Below are 13,153 nucleotides of genomic sequence, written 5' to 3'. Positions count from 1 at the left end.
AGAATTGTGTCTAAGGGCTTGGGCTTGGTCATAGTCAGAAAAGTATATGGCACAAAGGGTGGTACAACTGGTGTTGTGTAATTATGTGCTTAACTTTATTACAGTGTGAAAGGGGTTTAATAGACTGACTAAATCTTCATTAGAAATTGATTCTAACAAAAATGAAGTGAATTTTATACTTACCTGTCTTCAGAACTTTCAAGTGTGCAGGGATACTTCACAAAAGGGAAGGAAATCTGTGAATAAGTCTAAGTAAAAAGAAAAGGTTGCCTAGGGCAATTTCATAAAGGTACAATTATAGCTGAACCGGTCAAAAACAAAAAAGAAAATTACAATGTGCACGCAAACAAAAAATCCTCAATATGTTTGTAATAGTCAAGGTACTTAGCAAAACCCCGCGGTCTAAACCTGGCCCATCAATTAGTGCGTCCACTTATTGAGAGTACACTCAGGATCCATTACAAGACACTTAAGACAGGGTGGCTAAAGGTTACCTGTATTACAAAAAAACCGCGGTTCACCTTGAACCGGAAGAAAACAACCCTCAACCTCGGTCAGGAGATCGGACAAAAAAAAAACCAAACCCTCAGTTACTCTGAACTGGACAAACTCTCGGTCACGCTAGACCGGGGAAAAGAAGCAAACTCTCAGTTACTCTGAACTGGACAAACTCTCGGTCACGCTAGACCGGGGAAAAGAAGCAAACCCTCAGTTCCACACCTAGAACTGGAATAACCCTCAGTCAATTTAGACTGGAATACAAAAATATCCCTCAGTATTAAACTGGAACTCTTGGTCACCTTGACCAATATAAAACCTCTCGGCCAACTGTAGACGGTAAACAAAAAAAAAGCCTATTAAAAAAAAAAAACGTAATGGTCAGCTAAAATTATAGTACCTGAATAAGGGCAACCCCAAAAAACCACTTGTTAGTATTCACAATAAAAAATTAATCTGGGGGACAATTTGGAAAGTACCCCATATAGAGGCACCTAGACAATCAATTCTATTATTCACAACGGGCTGGGACAGTAAGGATAAAACTACTTTTAAAATCAGCGTGGCTATGCTGCTTCAGCAGGGCTGAATTGGTAAGCAAGCTAGGATTGGCAGCCTTCCCAGAAACAAGAAATCCTGAACAAAGTAAGTGTTCCGTTCGATGCCCAATTTTAAAGATGCCCAGATTTAAAGGTGGCAGATTTAAAGAGGGACCCTAAGAGAAACCCACAGCTGTGCACAAGGACAGTAAAAAGTGTGTTTGAAATCAGCTTGTCTATCTGCTTCAGTGAGTGTCTTTAGACAGCACAGGCAGGGCTGAATCGGTAAACAATGTATGGTTGGCCACTTGCCCAGAAACAAGACAAAGAAAATGTACTGTGCAATGGCCAGTCTCAAAAAATTGTTCTGCACAAAGCCTAAAACTTTCAAAAGTACCTTGGTAGAGGTTAGAAGGTTTCTTACTCCCTTTATTAGTACTGGGGAAAGCGCAGCAACCCACAGACTGTAAGAAGTCCAGAACCTACACAAAGGGTGGGGTCAGTCTCCAGTAATTGGAAACTGGCTAACTAAAAAAAATTAACCCAGCTAAAGGTGGTAATTTGGGACCGCAGCCAGGGGAAGGCTGTTTGTGTATCAGAAAGTGCTGCCGAAGGAGGCAGACTGAAAATCTAGAGATAGGGAATCATAAATCTCATCGGTTAAGGGAAGGACCCTTGCATAAGTCCACCGTCGAGAATATGTTGAAAAAAAAAGTTGTACCAGTTTCGAGGGGAAACCGGAGTTGAAAGATATGAAAAAGATATGAGAGGGAGTTAGTTAGATGGATTTAGGAGCAATACAGTTGACAGAGGATAGACAGCGAGAGGTTAAAAAGAATACCTGTGTAAATGACTGTTTAACTTGTACCACTTCAGCATAGAACAGGGACAAAAAAACGAACGGAAAAGGGGGAAAAAAAAAAATCACTTTCTGAACTTTTAAAAGTAAACTGTAGAGCCTCCTCTGCGAAGCAGTGCTGGACTGATAAGGCAGCTAAAGTGGGCAAGCTTCCCAATTCTCATGTCCTTGAGATAGCGAACTACAGCACTTGTTAGGGAAAACTTTAAAAGCTACAGAAAGAAATGGCAGTTTCGGGACCCTGGATAAGGATATTAAAAAAAAATGTGAGAAAAAGGGTTTAGAACTTACAGTTCTTCGGGCAATTTTAAATAATTTACAAAGGCAGATTCGAAGCCCAAGAGGGAGTATCCATCCTCTGGCTACCAATATGTTTATTTTCTCCGAATCTGCCTTTGCTAATCCAGCAGCGGAAGCAGTGGCCCGTCTCATCTCTCTCTGGGCAAATTACATATGCCCTCCAAATATCTAGCTTTCCCAACCTTGAATCTGCTCATGACAGGCTTACACCATCAGGCAGTATGGACTCTTGTAATTAGGAAGGAACCCAGTATGTAGTAGATATAATAAGATAGTTTATTACAATCTTACCAATGGTAATACAGGTAGGTTAAGCATTCACATAATGGAACTGCATATCATGGCACGTCCTCTCTCTAGCCTTCTGGAGTCTCCCTTCTCTGTTCGTCTTCTCCTCTCATCTCCTTCTTCTTCTATCTCATCTCGTCTCGACTGAACTAATACTCCTCAAACTGCTGTTTATATACGATTTTGGCCCTATTCATTTCAATGGACCCCAGCTGTCTCAACAGGGCTCCTAGTCCTTATCAGTTGATCAGAATGACTTCACATATTCCCAAACCTTCCTGTAGCCCCCCCTTTGGATATCTCATCCGGGGTGCAGCTGACCCAGCACTATCTCTACGTAACCATAGCAACTCTTGCTTATGACGTCTTACAGGTGCCAATCTCAGGATTGTTTATAGAGTAGATCGCCCCACCCTTGCCAGTTCAGCACTTGTAACTGTGTCAAAGGTGATCTCTGATTTTTACAGGCTAGCTCTCTTTTGTATGAGAGATGATTCTGATTTTAAGAAGCCTAGCTCTTATTATGAGCCATTTGCTTGCAGAGGCCTAGCTCTTTAGCCTGAGCCATTGACCTGTATTTCACTGAGAGCAAGGGCGGCCATATATATACAGTAGGTCCTTACGGGTTCGGCTTTTCCGCATGGAAACCCTCCGATCGGTGATTGCAGCGGTACAGCCAGGCCAGTTTTTGACCTCTCTCAATCTCAGAGGCCTATTTATACATTCCAATCTGGCCTCCCCACAGGCGCTTTCTTCGCTTTGCAGTGATCAGTTGTCATTTTCAATTCAGAGTGATGCCCTTCGGCCTAGCCACAGCGCCTCTGACCTTTTCCAAGGTCCTGGTAGTAGTGGCGGCCTATCTCAGGAAGGAAGAGATTCAGGTCCATCCCTATCTAGACGACTGGCTTGTGCGGGCGTCTTTCGAGGCGAGTCGGCAGACAACCGACAAAGTGGTCGGGTTGCTTCACTCGCTTGGTTGGGTGATCAACTTCCCGAAGTGCAGCCTAACACCTTCCCAAATGCTGGAATACTTGGGGGTGTGCTTCGATACCCGAACAGGGATAGTTTCTTTTCCTTCAGCTCGAGCACAGCAGTTACAGGCTCAGTTACGAGCGCTGTTTCAAATTCCGAATCTGCGGGCTTGGGACTATGTACAAGTTCTAGGTTCCATGGCCTCCATCTTGGACGTGGTAACGTGGGCCAGAGCTCACCTGCGCCCCTCCAGTGGCACCTTCTGAGCCGTTGGTCTCCGCTCTCAGAGGATTACGAGGTTCGGGTGCCATGTTCGGCCAGTCTTCACACAATCATGCACTGGTGGTTCATTCAAAAGATTCTGGTGTTGGGCATTCCTCTGGCAACCCCGGACTGGAAGATAGTGACCACAGATGTGTCACTGTCTGGCTGGGGGGCTCATTGCCTGCAACAGACAGCCCACAGTGTTTGGACTTCGATGGGGGCGTCATGGTCCATCAACCGCTTGGCGTTATGGCGATTCATCTGGCCCTTCGGGAGTTTCTGTCTCTTTGCGGTTGCCCAGTTTGAGTTCTTTAGGACAATGCGATGGCGGTCACGTACGTAAACCGTCGGGGGCACCAGGAGTGCACCTGTAGCACGCGAGGGTGGCTCTGATCTGCCGTTGGGCAGAGATTTATCTCTTGTTCTTGACAGCAGCTCATATAGCGGGGTCACAGAATGTGCAAGTGGACTTTCTCAGTTGCCACTAGTTGGAGCCGGGGGAGTGGACACTCTCCCCTCTGGCCTTCAATCAGATAACTGCCCGTTGGGGGGATGCCAGAGATGGACTTAATGGCCACCGCATTCAATGCGAAGGTTCCCCATTTCTTCAGCAGGGGACGAGAGCTGGGCTCAGAAGGCATCGATGCCCTTCTTCAGCCTTGGCCCAGGGCCTGCTGTATGCCTTTCCCCCGTGGCCAATGATGGGCAGGTTACTGATTCGCATTGACAGTCATCCCGGTCAAGTGATCCTAGTGGCCCCGGATTGGCCCAGACGACCCTGGTATGCAGATGTGATCAGGCTTCTTTTCGATCGTTCCTTTTCCTGCTACTGGCGTAGGACGGTCTCCCTGCTGCAGGAGCCCGTCACGATGGAGGATCCCTCCCCCTTTGGTCTTTCAGCCCTGGACCTTGAAAGGGCGAGGTTGAGAAGAAAAGGGTATCCGGACGCGGTTATCACTACAATGCTGTAGACTCGGATAAGATCCACCTCGATAGCTTATGCTAGGGTGTGGCATACTTCGATTCATGGTGTGCGAGTTCGGGATTGTCAGCAGCTTCGGATTCAATATTGGTTATCCTCACGTTTCTTCAGGAGACTGTACAAAAATCACTCTCGTTGAGTGCTCTTAAGGTGCATGTGGCAGCTCTGGCATGTTTTAGAGGCCGGCTTCAGGGGGCGTCCATCGCCCCCCCACCCGGATGTGGTTCGTATCTTGAGGGGCGTAAATCGTACAAATAAGTACCTGTATATAATATGTAAGCCGCATTGAACCTGCTATGAGTGGGAAAGCGCGGGTACAGATGTAACAAAACAAACATTTGCTCCCTCCTCACATGCCAGTTCTGCCGTCCTGGAACCTTAATCTAGTTCTTAAAGCGCTTCAGTGTCCTCCTTTTGAACCCTTATCGGGGATTACGATTAAGGATCTCACCTTGAAGGCGATTTTACTAGTAGCAATTACTTCCGCTCGGAGAATTTCAGAGTTCAAGGCCCTTTCTTGGAAACACCCCTTCCTGCATTTTACAGAGACGGGGGTATTGATTTGGATAGTTCTTCATTTTTGCCCAAGGTGGTTTCTCGTTTGCACTTGGGGCAGTCCCTGCATTTGCCGGCCTTCTGCTGGGAAGATTACCCTGTGCAATTCCGGGCTCTTCGCTGCCTCGACATGAGACGGGCTCTTCTCAGGTATTTGGAGGTGACGAATAAATTTTGTCTTTCTGACCATCTCTTCGTCCTTTTTGGAGGCAGTAAGAAGGGTCATATGGTGTCCAAGGACACCATAGCCCGTTCTCTTCGGCACACGTGGCATTGGGCAAGCAAGCCGCTTTGCAAGTTTGTGCTCATTCTACGCGAGCTCAAGCTTCCTCCTATGCAGAGTCCCGTTTGGTTTCTCTGGAAGATATCTGCAGGGCAGCTACAGGGTTTTCGGTCCATACATTCACGCCGTCATTATCGGGTGGATGTGGCAGCTTGTCAAGATGCAGTGTTTGGCTCGTAGGGATTCTGCCAGGTTGGGGGTGTACCGCCCTATTTGAGTACTGCTTGGGTACATCCCACGAGTCTCTGGATTGATCTGTGCGACACCATGGAAGGAAAAATTAATTCTTACCCTGATATTTTCTTTCCATAGTCTCAACAGATCAATCAGAGCCCCCCCCCCCCCCCCCCCCCCCACCGGGTTTACTGTCTGCGGTTTGTTGCAGTTGGCTAGTTTTTTTCGGGTTCTGTTGTTCTGAATGTTCGTTGATTAAAAATAAATAAATATAGAAGTGGTGAATGTAGTTGGGCAATTGGTCTGACAATGTCAGGAGAGTTTTGTATTGTTTCTATTCCACTGCTCTGGTATCGTTCATACTGAGGTTCAGTTGGCTGCACAGGTCCACATATAGCAAACCTCGGAGGTTCTCTCTATCTCCATCTGCTGGTAGAGGGACACAACCCACAAGTCCTCTGGATTGGTTGGGACTAATGGAAAGAAAATTATCAAGTAAGAATTCATTTTTCCTACTGTTACTACAATAGATTCATCCATTGCTGCTGGCATTAAAGAGCATTTCCAACTCTTGACACTTATTTCCTGTTCATCTACTATACAGTGCTGGTTCTCTTCTACACCATGTCTCAAAGACAATCCAATTGTCTTCCTAGATCCCTGATGGCGAACCTATGACATGCGTGTCAGTACTGACACGCGTAGCCATTTTCAGTGACACGTGGCCGCATACAGAGAAGCAGCGGAGTTCCTTGCTGACACCCGGGGCGGATCGCCGATGCGCCCCCCCTCCCCCCCGGTGCAGCGCGACCCTCCCCCCCCCCCCCGGCGAAATCACCGGTGCATGTTTACCCGCTGGGGGTGTGCCGTGTGCGCTCCTATTGGCTCCCTCCCTGCTGCTCCCTCTGCCCCGGCTCCATCACTTCCGGCCGGCGGAGCAGAGAGCAGCGGAATGCCGTGGGGGACGCATCTCTGAGGGCCCTGTGATCACCATTACCAGCAACATCATCCAATCTACTGTTCTGGGGTGTCGTGGATTTGTAATTGACCACCATTACTGAGATAGGTGAGGGGGAGGCTGGGAGAGGCGAGGGCATGTGCTATGGGTGCCGTTTCCCGCCATTAGGAAATAGCGGCAGCCATCTTAATTTACATAAGGTGGTCAGTTAGGCTAGTTAAACCCTTAATTGCCTGCAGGGCTAACAGGCTATCTATAATTCTATCTTCTGTCTCTGCCCCCCTGATGGAGAACTCAAAAAATAAAAAACTAAGGTTAAGTAAAGGAAGTGGTAGTAGCAGTAGCCGACCCTTTCAAGAGACATGGACCGAGATTGTATGGCATTATAGAAAAAATGGCAAATCATTTTGCGTTCTATGTACTGAACGGTAGTAAGCAGAACGTGGAATATAAATAGACATTTTGAAACTAATCATTCCCAGCTCTTGAAAAAAGTGAGGATGAACGGAAGGAATACATTTCCAGGCAGCTACACTTTTATAAGAGCCAATCTAAGTCCATCCTTAAATTTGTAAAAGGTTCTACAAATTTAACATCTGCAAGTTTGAGCATTGCTCACTCCATAGCTCAGCATGGAAAAGCACTCAGTGAGGGAGAATTTATAAAGAAACCTCTCCTAAGATGTGCACCAGTTCTATTTCACGATATGCAGAATAAAGATGCAATTATTAAGAGAATATCTGAGTTACCAGGAAATTTGGAGTGCCTGGATCCGATTACCAGACACTTTTTAGCACCCTGAAAATATAGCAATGGCTTTACTCACAATTTTTCCCTCTACGTACTTTTGTGAAACCTTATTCTCAGCGTTAAATAATATCAAAACCAACAAAAGAAACAGATTGACAGATGAAGTTAATAGCGCTTGCTTGGGCTTGAAGTGTACAAAATACCAACCTTCAATTGAAGATTTAGCCAATGAAATTCAGCAACAAAAAAGTCACTAATAGGCAGATTAGTTAAAGAATTCCCCCTCCCCCTCACTTATCTTAGTTCATGGCACCCCACACAAGTTAAATAATATCAAGACCAACAAAAGAAACCGACTGACAGATGAACAAAGAAGTCTCTAAGTAGGTAAGTTAAATAATTAGTTTTTGGTTTATTAAATACAGTTTTATATTACAATTATACATTTTTGTTATTTAAACTATAAATATCGCGAAATTATGGTTTTTTTTCTCGAAGTGACAGACCACCCGAGTTATGCTCGGTTTTTTGGGCGAATTTTGACACACCAAGCTCAAAAGGTTGCCCATCACTGTCCTAGATGATGTAAAAACACAGAAACTAAGTCTGTGAGAAGATTGTGCCAAACCAGATCAAAATGGAAGGCTCAAGTCCATCAACATCAACAAATCAGGATCCTCCAAATCCACATTCCTGAAAGGATCACAGGTGTGGAAGAGCCCCCCCACCCCCCCCCCCCCCCCCCCCCCCCCCCCAAAAAAAAGAGTGAAAATGGATCTTAGCAGTTTTCTGAGCGATATTTATAGAACAATTCCTCCTTTGAAGGCTATTGTTAATGAATTGCATAGTTACATAGTAACATAGTAGATGACAGCAGGTAAAGATCTGAATGGTCCATCCAGTCTCCCCAACAAGACAAAATCATGTCCTCTAGTTCTACCAGCTTCCTGTCTCTGGAAAAGGTTTGTCTGTAAATTAATACCTTACAAATATTTGAACGTCTGTATCATATCACCCCCATCTCTCCTTTCCTCCAGGGTTTACATGTTCAAGTCCTGGAGTCTCTCCTCGTACGTCTTTGCGATGCAAATCCAATACTATTTTGGTCGCTTTCCTCTGAACCGCTTCAAGTCTTTTTACGTCCTTGGCAAAATATAGCCTTCAAAACTGAACACAATACTTGTACAGGGGTATCAGCACCTCCTTTCTTCTGCTTGTTGTACCCCTCTTTATGAAGCCTAGCATCCTTCTGGCCGCCACTGTCTTCTTGCATTGTTTCGTCACCTTGAGATCCTCCATCACCGTCACCCTGAGGTCCCTTTCCTGAGCTGTGCATATCAGTCTTATTTAAGTTTGAGTGATGCAGATGATGTTTAGATATTTTGGGAAACAAGCAAAAGTGCTGGCCAAAACTGTGAAAACATGCATGGGGGATCCTTTGCATTTCTGCTACTAGCACATCTTTTGAGAGGACATCTTCTATTGTGGAAAGGACTGTGGAAAACAGGAGAGCTAGAATGAATCCCAAGATTGTTGATGACATATTATTCATCCACAGATTAAAAATCATAACAGTACTTCATAAGGCATACAGAGCATGTTGTATTTTGTCCTCCTGGATATTTTAACAGGGTAGATTAGGGTTTGTTGGCATAGCAGAAGTCAGATATTGTTGGATTTGGTAGGATACAGGGTGGCGGGGGTGGGGGGAGGCGTATTTCAGCTTGTTATTATTTTCTATTTGTGATTTATAAAACAGTTGTACAGAATATTGTTCCTTTTTATGCTTTAATAAAAAGATTTAAATATAAAATCATGTGTTTGAGGCTTGTCAGATGGGGACAGAGACAGCAGGGATGCAGATGGAGACAAATTTTTCCCCGTGTTATTCTCTACCTACTTTTTCTGTCTTCCTTTTCAGAACCAGCACCTCTCTCTCTTCCTTCTTTACCCACAGGTCCTGGCAACTCTCCTTCATTGTCCTTTCTCACCCTCCTCACTGGATCACTCTCTTTCCTACCTGACCTCCCTGCCCAGCTTCTCTCCCTCTGTCCTCCCGCGCAGTCTGGCATTAACTGTCTCCTGTTACTGGGTTTCATGAAAAAGATGTGTTTCTAAGTTTTACAATCCGTTCAAATGGACTGCATGAATGTTATTTACTGATTTGGATAAAAGGATCAATGACAAATAAGATCTGGTCCAGGTGCTAAAGTTGCAAGTGGGCTGAATTCTTTACTACTCAAATAGATCCAACAAACAAAACAAAACATATAAAAACACAGAATTAATGTTGTATTTAGGAGGAAAGTATTTGTTTTTTGTTTGTGTTTTATTTGGTTTCTCTACTGCTGAAGATATTTGTGTTACAGTATGGAAGTATACAAAAATATACAGGCCATCACTACAATAATGTTTTTGTTTTTCCATACTATCGCCTCAAAAGCTGAAAGAATGTTCCACAATCAGCTGCAACAGTGTAATATTTTTCTACGTCCTTCAAGTAGATTTGTGTTCACTTCAGTGTGAATCAGATATGTTTGAATATTTATATATTATAAAAACCAAATATACAGTAGGGCATATGAGTTTATCTTGTTGGGCAGACTGGATGGACCGTATAGGTCTTTTTCTGCCGTCACCTACTATGTTACTATGTTAAGTTATAAGAAATGCATTTTTGAAAATAACAAAAAATAATGCATTAGATCACTTTGGGGGTATTTTATAAAGGCGTGCTAGCAATTTTATCGCACACTAAACGCTAGAGACGCCCATAGAAATATATGGGCATCTCTAACTTTTAGCATGTGATTTTATTTATAGCATGCGCTAAAAATGCTAGTGCACCTTTGTAAAGGACCCCTTTATTTGCGAGCACAAAGATGGTATATGATACTTGGAGCGGCATTTTTGGTATGACGGCTAAGTCCAACTTTGGACATTTTGCAATAAACGTGCAAAATCTAAATAGGAAAGAAGGTCATTTTCAAAAAAGAAAAATGTCTTATCTTTAATTTCCGAAAATATTGTTTTGAACAAGGTTTTGTTTTTTGGATGTTTTCTTTTTTGGTCCATTTTAGAAAAAAAAAAAAAAAAAAAAAGTCCAAGTGCAAAACGCACAAAGTCAAGCCATTGAGATATAGGAGGAGCCACGATTTTTAGTAGACTGGTCCCCCTGACATCCCAGGACAGCAATAGGGTACACTAGAGGGCACTGCAGTGGACTTAATAAAATGCTCCCAGGTACACATCTTATCATTGTTCCCTTATCTTGTCTGCTGAGCCCCCCAAAACACACTCAAAACCTACTACCCCCATTGTGAATTTGTTTGGAGATGAATACATTCTGGGATATTGAGGGAGCTGGGAGAAGTTCTAGTAGGTCCCATAAGGATTTGTTTAACAGATTCTTGGTAATGGGATAGGTCCCATGTAATTGGGGAAAAGGTAGCTGTCCCAAGTGGTAAGAAAGAAAAAGTGGGAAAGTCCAAGCCGGTAATCTTCACTTTGGTGGTTGGAAAAATAATGGAGACACTGGTGGAGGAGAAGAATGGGCTTTTTCCAGTCCAGTGGGGTTGCAAGTTCAAAGCAGATCATGTGAAACTAATCTGAGTTCTTTGACTGGGGAACTAGACAAAGAGCACATGCTGGATGTGGTGTACTTGGACTTCAGCAAAACTTTTGATATTGTTCTTCATAGGAGGATAATAAATACGTTTATCAAATGGATTAAAAACTGACAGATGACAGAGGGTAGTGGTAATTGACACTCATTCAGGGGAAAGAAAGGTGAGTGGTGGAGTTCCTCAGGAGCACAACCCCCCCCCCCAAAAAAAACAAACAAACAAACAAACAAAAAAAACGCACCAGTCCATTTGCCAGAAGAGAAATCTAACCTTCTGGATTACTTTAACAAAAAAGGGAACACCCTGCCCCCTCTCCAAAGACCCAGCTAATAGGTTTTTTGGAAATCACATTTTAAACTATATAAAAAGAAGACTGATATTGTTAGACAATTTTACTATATGTTACTTGGATCTGAGAACCTCAGTCCTAAAACATTTTTTTCCTTGGTAAAAAGAATTAACAATTTTACGATCAACAAAGGATATGCCTCAAACTTCTTCTCTGACTGCTCAGGAACTTGCAAAAAAACATTTTTTTTTTTCTGAATAAGTTGACCCAGCTTCAGTCAAATTTGAGACGTGCAGTCTGCCTCCCCTATAATGTTGGGTGAAAATTCATTGGTTTCTCAACAATCTCCTGTTGATCAAATTCGGGACTCTTTTCAGCCTATCACTGTAGATTAATTTTGTTCATTGCTATTGAAGGCAGCACATTCTCATTGTTTGCCTGTCCCGTGTTATTGTTCTCCTTTATATATCAGGCTCTACTTTACTGGTTTACTGCAGGTATTAAATTATTTGTTGCATTTAGGGAAAGGGAAATGGGACTTGATATACCGCCTTTCTGTGGTATTTTGCAACTACATTCAAAGCGGTTTACATATATACAGGTACTTATTTTGTACCTGGGGCAATGGAAGGCTAAGTGACTTGCCCACAGTCACAAGGAGCTGCAGTGGGAATCGAACCCAATTCCCCAGGATCAAAGTCTGCTGCACTAACCACTAGGCTACTCCTTACCCGCAAATCATTCTAACATCTATTCCAAAAGTGACAGGCTTGATTTTAACTTTGTCATCCAGTTTTTCTTGTTATTTTTTTTTCATTCAATGTAAATGTTTATTAAATGTTTTGGTACCTGCAAGAAGAATATAATCAAACATCATATAAGAGAATACCAACAACATACTAACATTCAAGAATACTAAGCGTACTGCTAACCTAACATCATACCACATTTTCTTGCTTAACTCATCCTCCCCCCATATTTATAAATCACATACTGGATTGGGGAAGTAAATTGCGTATAACAACACGAGTCCAAATATTGTTGCAGAGAAGTCCAGGAGCAAATGAAGAACTGCGCCTTATGCTGAATGGCTGTCAGCTTTTCCATCAGTACTAAATATCGTGTTTCTCCAGCCTATTAAAGCAGGGCTTTGGGCGGATTTCCACCCGAGCAGTCTCGCAGCAGTAGGATAATAATTTAGTATCCTCTGCGAGACAACAGTCATACAAGGAATGTAAACATTTAAAAGTCACAATTCTGGAGTAAAGGATCAGTTCACATTTAACCACTAGCCAAATTGGAGAAATAACAGTGCACTGTCTCCACATATGCATACAAGTCTCAGGCACTCCAAGTTGTCTCCAACATAGTTTCAAGAAAATGCTACACATGTCATGAAGGCGGGAGGGAGTAAGATACTAGTGCATCCAGACCTTATAGTTATAGTAGAAATAGACATGTTATAATTATTATGTAAAATACTCTCCCAATCAGATTGGACCCAAATCATTTGGAACTCCTACTCCCAGGCAACCATATATTTAAGCTTCACAAATTCTGACGGCTGTAAGATTCTATATAGGGCTGAAATTGGAAATATGGTGATTATGCCAAAGCTGCTCTAGAGGATGCCAGACCCTTGTAAATGTTTGTTTAGAGGAGGCAGTTGATAATCCATGCCGAATTTGCAGGTGATGGTAAAAGTCTAATGGTGTTAAATTAAACTCTGTCTGCAATTGACTATAAGATTTCCAGGTCTGGTTATCAAACAGTTGATAAACACTGTGGCATCTGATTTTGCACCTAGCCCTTGAAA

General features: G+C 43.2%; 1 protein-coding gene across 1 annotated transcript in view; it reads left to right on the top strand.

The window, feature by feature from the left end:
• Positions 1 to 13,153, top strand: part of LMBRD1 (LMBR1 domain containing 1) — a 262,882-nt gene that overhangs the window by 14,422 nt on the left and 235,307 nt on the right.

The sequence above is a fragment of the Microcaecilia unicolor genome, chromosome 3 (genome assembly GCF_901765095.1).
Source record: "Microcaecilia unicolor chromosome 3, aMicUni1.1, whole genome shotgun sequence".
NCBI classification, from domain to species: domain Eukaryota; kingdom Metazoa; phylum Chordata; class Amphibia; order Gymnophiona; family Siphonopidae; genus Microcaecilia; species Microcaecilia unicolor.
This window is presented reverse-complemented; position numbering and strand designations above follow the sequence as displayed.